Here is a 7637-nt window from a genome sequence, read left to right as displayed (position 1 = left end):
GCGAGAAACTTTAGTCAATTCATGGAAATTTGCTCACCCCTTTGAGATTACGAACCTCCGTGAAAACAAGTACCTCATTACGGTCTTTCATTAAGCTCATGTTGACAAAATTATGGAGTTAAGACCATGGAACATTAAAGGTTCTCTACTTGTTTTAACACCCTGGACTCCTGATCTTACTTTTAAGGAAGTGGAGCTTTTTACTTGTGCTTTTTGGGTTCAAATTCATAGTTTGCCTCTTCAAAATATGACTGCACGGAATGCTGCAAGTATATGCCTCTCTCTTGGTAAAGTTTTGGACTTTGAAAATTGTTCTACTAAAGGTATTATTGGCACTCACCATCTTCGGATTCGTGTTGCTATTGATACTTGCAAGCCTCTTGTTCTCGGGTTTTCTCTTCCACGCCCAGGTCGTTCTGCTTCATGGGTTCGGTTTCTCTATGAACATTTGGTGGACTATTGCACCATCTATGGGTTAATTGGCCATAGGAAGAACTTTTGCCCTGCTCCACTACCTCAAGGACCCCAAGATAAGTATGGGATATCTCTCTGTGCCTTTGTTCTTTCAGGTCCTTAGTCTTTTTCTTCTCCAAGTTTGAAGGTTCAGGCACTTCCTTCTGCTCCAGCAACGACTGTATTTGCTTCTCCTATGATGGAATTTTCTTATGCTCTTATTTGTGCTCCTTCCTTTGCGGCAGTCTTCTCAGCGCTTCCCCAGCAAACCAGCACTGTGTCAATTCACCACCCAACACAACTTGCTGAACACGTTCTGCAAGATTTGGCATCTCCTCAGGCTGTGCTTCTCCCGCACGTGACCCCCTACAACCCATACTTGCATATACTTGGACATGAAGCTGCCACGTCTCTTGCTGCAGGTACTCTTTCTTCGGTCAAACCTGCATTGCCGACTAAACGTGGTAAGGGAGTTTTAATTGCATCTGATATTTCTTCTGTTGCTTTGGGAAACTCCCCATTAGCCAGGCTCATGTTTGGGCTTTCCCCACCTATTTTATCTCCCTCTCTTGGCCCACCCGTTCACCCATCTCTCACTTCCAGCCCATCACTTAATCCTTCAAGCCTATCTTCTCTATCTCAACCCAATATCATTTTACCTCCTTCCTCTTTCCAGCTTGCATCTGAGATGTCCCCCTCTAGCCATTCCCACCATATTCGGCCTTCTTCCTTTAACCCGCCTTTTTTTGAACCTTCAGAATCCTCTCCCAGAAAAATCACCCTTTCAGGTTCAGGTTACCGCCCTTACCTTCCAAAAACCCCCACTGGTCCCCTCTATGGCCTTGCTCCAGTACATTCCCCACCCTCTCTTGGTCGTTCTAGTCACCCTATTGGAAGAAAAAGACCCACTGCATTCGGACATTTGGATTTATCTTCTCCTCCTTTGAAGCGTAGGTCTTCCCCACCTTACTATCCAAGGAATTTACAGGATCGCATAGATATGGTTGCATATTCTTTGTCATCTTTGAAGCATGTTGTTGTCTCTCCAGTGGCTTTAACTACAGCTTTTAGCTCTCAGCCTTTGTGATAAGAGTTAAATGTTGCACATTCAAGCCACTTAACTTATATATGTTAATTCCTTAGCATTGTTATTTGATTGATTTTGTGTTGTTTTATTGTTTTCAGGTTGTAAATAAAGATGCAATTAATTCTATTGATTTTGGGCTTAAAACACACTTTGAGAAGACCTAGAAGATATTGGTAAGACCTAGAAGATATTGGTAAGCTTAACCAATCATAATAGAAGACCTATATGATGTGGTTAAGTTTAATCAAATCAAGTGAAAGGACTAAATCGAAATTTCTCCAATAAAAGTCAAAATCGGATTTGATTCAAATTTGGATTCTGCACATGTCTCGGTGTTTGGATTATAATTTTTGCGTTAGATATCGGATTGCAATGAAATTTATAGCGTTCGAAAGATAATAAAAAATTCAACAAATATGTCATAAATAGCTTTTTCCCAATTCGGACATTTACTATGTCAAAATTGCCCTGCAATAAAAGACCGCAATTCTGGACGAATTTGGAATCCTTTGCCTACTTGGATTGAAGTTTCAATCTCTTACTTGGACTAAGAAGACTCAAGAGACGATTTTTCTAGAATTCCAAAGGCTTCTAGGACTTGTATACTCCCTATAAATAAACCCCTAAGCTTCAAAAGAATGTGTGTTTGTGCTTGTACTTAGCTTTAGACAGAAAGTTCATCTTGAAGGCTTGACAAGTTGAAGAGGAGAAGAACATGGCAGGAGGCCATCCCAGCACCACGATGAGCTGCCAAATTCTTACAAGGGTGCTGATGTAGCTCTTTCCAAGTAACAATGGTTTAATTGTATTTTAATTTGGTATTTTATATATGCATGATGGTTGTATAACTATGAGAATTGATCTTAATGTTTATATTCAATCATTATGAATTTCTTATCTTGTCTTAGAAAGTCTTTTATATTGATTGAACTCAATACTTCATATTTTTTGTGATTATGTGAATGATTGTTATATAATGGTTTTAATTGACATATGATCAAGAGGGTTAGATAGACCATGCCTAGGGAAGCCAGATTGTACTACACCCTAGTTTAGTGTAATTTAGGTAAACAGTTTGTACCAACTAAAGATGGGTTATACTTTGCCATTGATTGTGTGTATCCTATTAAAGGCGTAGCTAATCCATACCTAGGGAAGACGGGTCGTACCACATCTTAGTGGTTAGGTGGACGGTCCGTGCCAACCGAAGATGGATTATACTTATTCTTTAGAGGTAACTTCTTGACTACTCAAGTGAGACGAGCCCTATATCATGCACAGTATGAATTTTTCTTGTTAATTTATAATTGACCATTGTTATGCGGTGAGTGGTGAAATCAATCCCCTATTCTTTATATCATCACTTTTCTCTTTACATTTATGTCTTTTTACTTTTATATTTATTTTTAGAAAAATCAAATCAAACATCTTTTAATTAAGTTATATTTAATCTAAAAAAGCTTGATAACAACACATATGCAGTCCTTGAGGTTCGACACCTTCTCTATAGCCTTATCCTACAAGGATTCGTTCTATTGTGAGTGGTTAATTTTATTATTGATATATTTTGGTAAACAAAAGACCACATCACTTTGCCTTCAACTCCTTTCCCGGTTGAGATGGTAGTTCCACCAGATTCTCCCTCTGCTGCAAAGATTGTTTACAAAGCTGCTCGTAAGGCTCGCAGTGTTACCCAGCTTGTTTTGGTGGATGCCCAAGACATTGCTGTTACTAGTTCAGATTCTGCTCCAACTTTAGAGGCGGTTGGTTCAACCATGCCCCCTCCAGTTCCATGAAGTTTCTATCTTGGAATTGTAGAGGTCTAGCCAACATCTCTACAATTCGCAGTCTCAGGGCCATCGTTAGGCTAAATAACCATGATGTTATTTTTTTGTCTGAAACTAAAACAGCTGCTAATGTTGCTACTTCTATTATGCTACAGCTTAGGTTTAATCACTTAGTTCAAGCCCTTCCCTCTTCCTCTAGAGGTGGTCTTTTGCTAGCTTGGAAACATGATGTTAACCTTACAAGCTTCTTTGTTTCTCATGATATTATCTGTGCTTGGTGTTTATTTGTTGATACTAATGTGAAATGGATGGTTTCTATGGTGTATAGCCCCCCTTATAAGAAATCTTGTTCGGAATTCTGGTCAAAACTTGCTAATTTTGGAGTTACTTTTAGTGAACCTTGGCTTTGCATTAGGGATTTTAATGCATTACTGCTTCTGTTGATAAATTGGGTGGTCGGCCGTTTTATAGCAGTCTTGATAACTATTTCTCTCAGTTTCTTAATACTATGGGTTTGATTGATTTAGGCTTCTCTGGCAACCCTTATACTTGGTCTAATCATGGACAAGGTCTTGCTCTTATTAAAGAACACCTTGATAGGGGCATTGCTTCTTTTTCTTGGATTTAATCATTTCCACATTTCTCTGTCACTCATTTACCAGCTTATTTTTCTGATCATAATCCTCTTATTTTAAACACTTCTCTCTCCATCCCTTCCCTTCCCCACCCTTTTCGTTTTGAGGAATTCTGGTCTTGGGATCCACCTTGTGGTGTGGTTATTGATGAAGCTTGGTCTCTTGACATTATTGGATCCCCTTCCTTTTGTTTAACCAAAAAACTTAAAAATACTAAGAAGGCTCTAAAGTATTGGAATAAACATTATTTTGGTGATATTCGTACCAAGCTTGATTCTACCCTTAAATTGCTTGATAGCACTCAACAGGCGCCCTCCATTGATTCTACTTTAGCCTTTGAACTTCATCTAAAGTCTTTGATTTTAGAGTATCTACAATAGGAGGAATCTCTGTAGAAGAATAAATCTAGATAACTGTGGTTGACTTGCAAGGATCTTAATACTAAATTTTTTCACACTAGTACTCTTATTCGTCGCAGGAGAAATGCTATTGACCGTTTATTTACTCCTATTAGTTGGATTACAGATAGGAATGCTATTGGTAGAAGCTTTGTCTCTCATTTCAAATCTACTTACACTTCTACTAATATATCTCCTGCTCCTAAGCTTCTGGATCTTTTTCAATGCTCTATTTTCATATGATGATAATCTTTTTCTATGTGCTATTCCTTCAGAACCTGAGATTTTTGAGGCTTTGGCTAGTTTGGGACGTTTAAAGGCTCCGGGTCCTGATGGTTTCATTGCTTTATTCTATATGAAATATTGGGATACTATTAAGCATATTGTTCTACATGCTGTTTGGAATTTCTTTCAGAATAATCAGCTTCTTCAAGAACAGACCATACTTAGCTTTGATTCCAAAAAAGATTGGTGCCTTTACTGTTCAGAATTTTCAACCTATTAGTCTTTGCAATATTATTTATAAGATTATCTCCAAATTGCTTGCTAATAGGCTCAAGCTTCTACTCATCAAGTTTATTTCTCCTTTCCAAACAGCTTTTGTACCTAATCATCATATACATGATAACTCTATTTTGGCACATGAAATGCTTCACACTCTCAAGGCCAAGAGAGGACATGGTGGTCTGATGGCAATTAACCTTGATATGGAAAAAGCTTTTGATAAGATGGAATGGTCTTTTTTACTGGCTACTCTTCACAAGCTTGGTTTTCACTTCCGTTGGATCAACTGGATTCGTCTATGTATCTCCACATCTTCATTCTTAGTTCTTTTAAATGGCAGTCCCTTTGGTTTATTTTCTCCCTCACGGGGACTTAGACAAGGTGACCCTCTCTCTCTATTTCTCTTTATAATTGGATCTGAGGTTATTTCCAGGCTCCTATTTAGTTCTCTTTGTGGTTTTAAAATTGCTAGAGCTTGTTCTCCTTTAAATCATTTGCTTTTTGCTGATGACTTGATTATTTTCTCTACGGCTACTTCCACTGAGGCTACTACTATTAAAGAATGTCTTGATAAATATTGTCTTTGGTCTGGTCAATCTGTGAATCATGTTAAGTCTAATATTCTGTTTAGTAAAAACACAGCTTCTTCTACTATTACTGCTATCCATAGCATTCTACCTTATGATGTCACTCCTGCTATCGCTCAACATCTTGGTCTTCCTCTCTTATTTGGCAAATCCAAAGCGGCTGCTTTCTCTGATATTTTGGATAGAGTTCAGGGGAAAATTGATGGATGGCGTTCAAAAACCTTGTCACAAGCAGGTAAAACGATTTTGGTTAAAGTGGTGGCTTCTGCTATCCCATCTTATGCTGTGAGTTCATTTCTACTTCCTGATGGTTTCTGTCATAAATTGGACCTTGCTTTTAAGAACTTCTAGTGGGTTTTCCAAATGACAAGTCTCGCAATTTATCTCTTAAATCTTGGAGTTCTCTTTGCCTTCCAAAGGACCAAGGTGGTTTGGGTTTCAGGCTCATGAAAGATGTTGATTTATCTCTTATTTCCAAACTTGGATGGAAGCTCCTCACTAATCATGACAGCATTTGGGTTCCTTTATTCACGAACAAATATATTAAGTATGCTAATCTTTTCTCTTGTCCTCTCAGTCCTGGCTCTTGGATTTGGCATGGTATCAAATCTACTATCCCTCTTCTTACTCGAGGTACGTGCTTTGTGCCTCATTATAACTCTAGTTTGCCTATTTGGTCTTCCCCCTGGATTCCCACCATGGATAATTTTTTACCTATCCCTCGTTTACCCCAACTCCCTCCTTCTTATCCTTTACATATTGATGATCTTATTTCCTATCCCTCTTTGACTTGGAGACTAAATTTACTTAACTTTTTGTTTCATTCTACTACTGTGGCTGAGATTTTGAAAATACCTATTAGGTCAAACAATGATACTTGTTTATGGACACCTTCTTCCAATGGTACATTCTTGACTAAATCCGCTCATCATCTTCTTTCTTCTACCTCCCATCATTTCCCTTCTCCCCTCCCACCATCTAGTTGGAAATCTTTATGGAAGCTCAATATTAATCATCGTTTAAAGTTATTTCTTTGGAAGATGATTTGGAATATCATTCCTACTAAGTATAGGATTTCTCACTCTCTGCCCTCCTCTCAAATGGACACTTCATGTTCTTTATGTGTTGGTCCTATTGATTCTATTTTTCATCTCTTTTTCTCTTGCCCTATTGCTCGAGTGGTTTGGCACCAATCTTTTTGGCCTATAGATATTCTTGCTTTACACATTGCAGATATGACATAATGACTTTCTATTATCCTTAACCCAACAAGGATTGGCATTCCTGCAGAAGACTCTCATTTGTTTTCGATTTTTGCTGTGGTTGCTTGTGATCATATTTGGTTTTTCAGAAATAAGGCTGATTATGAAGATTTGGTTCCCAATGCTCTTACTATTTCCGCTCATATTAATAGATTGGTTTTAGAACATTCTTCGGCTTGGAAATCTTCTCTGTCCAGAAGCCATGAGGTTTGGCAGAGGCCCAGCTTTCCTTTCATCAAAATTAAGTATGATACTGCTATTCGGGGTTCTTTTTCAATTCATCAGCCCTCCCTGCACGGCAGTTTATGGAGAAGCGCTTGCTGCCCTTCTAGCTACAAAACTAGCTCTTTCTCTTCATGCGTCTTCTTTTATTTTAGAAGGGGATTCCACTACTATCACTTTGGCTCTACAGAATCCTTTGATTACACAAGACTGGCGTATTGCATCTATTATTTCTCACATTCACTTTCTCATTTCCACCACAACTAACTGGTCTGCTAGTTCTGTCAATTGAAGTGCAGATTTCTGTGCTCATCATATGGCAAATTGAGCCACAGCTAGACTTTATTCTGGTTGCATTTCCATTTCTTATGTTTCTGGATCCTTTTCCCCTTGTTTAGGAAAAGCTGTTTCCTCTTATTTTCTAGTTCCTTAATGTTTATACTCTTTTTATCTTGTACTTTTATATATATATATATATATATATATATATATATATATATATATATAAACTATGTTTTTTTATTTTGAGAAGCTATACCCAAACATCTATGAAATTTTAGAAGGCTACGGTTCTCTCGTATCCAAACGACGGGAATAGCTCGCCAGGTCAGCACCACATTCGGACAAATAATAGAAAAAGCTAAGAAAGGTAAGCACCACGTCAGATACAAATCCCAATGAGGTGTCTCCGCTCTCCTTCCG

Source organism: Alnus glutinosa, chromosome 12 (assembly GCF_958979055.1).
Source record: "Alnus glutinosa chromosome 12, dhAlnGlut1.1, whole genome shotgun sequence".
NCBI classification, from domain to species: Eukaryota; Viridiplantae; Streptophyta; class Magnoliopsida; order Fagales; family Betulaceae; genus Alnus; species Alnus glutinosa.
This window is presented reverse-complemented; position numbering follows the sequence as displayed.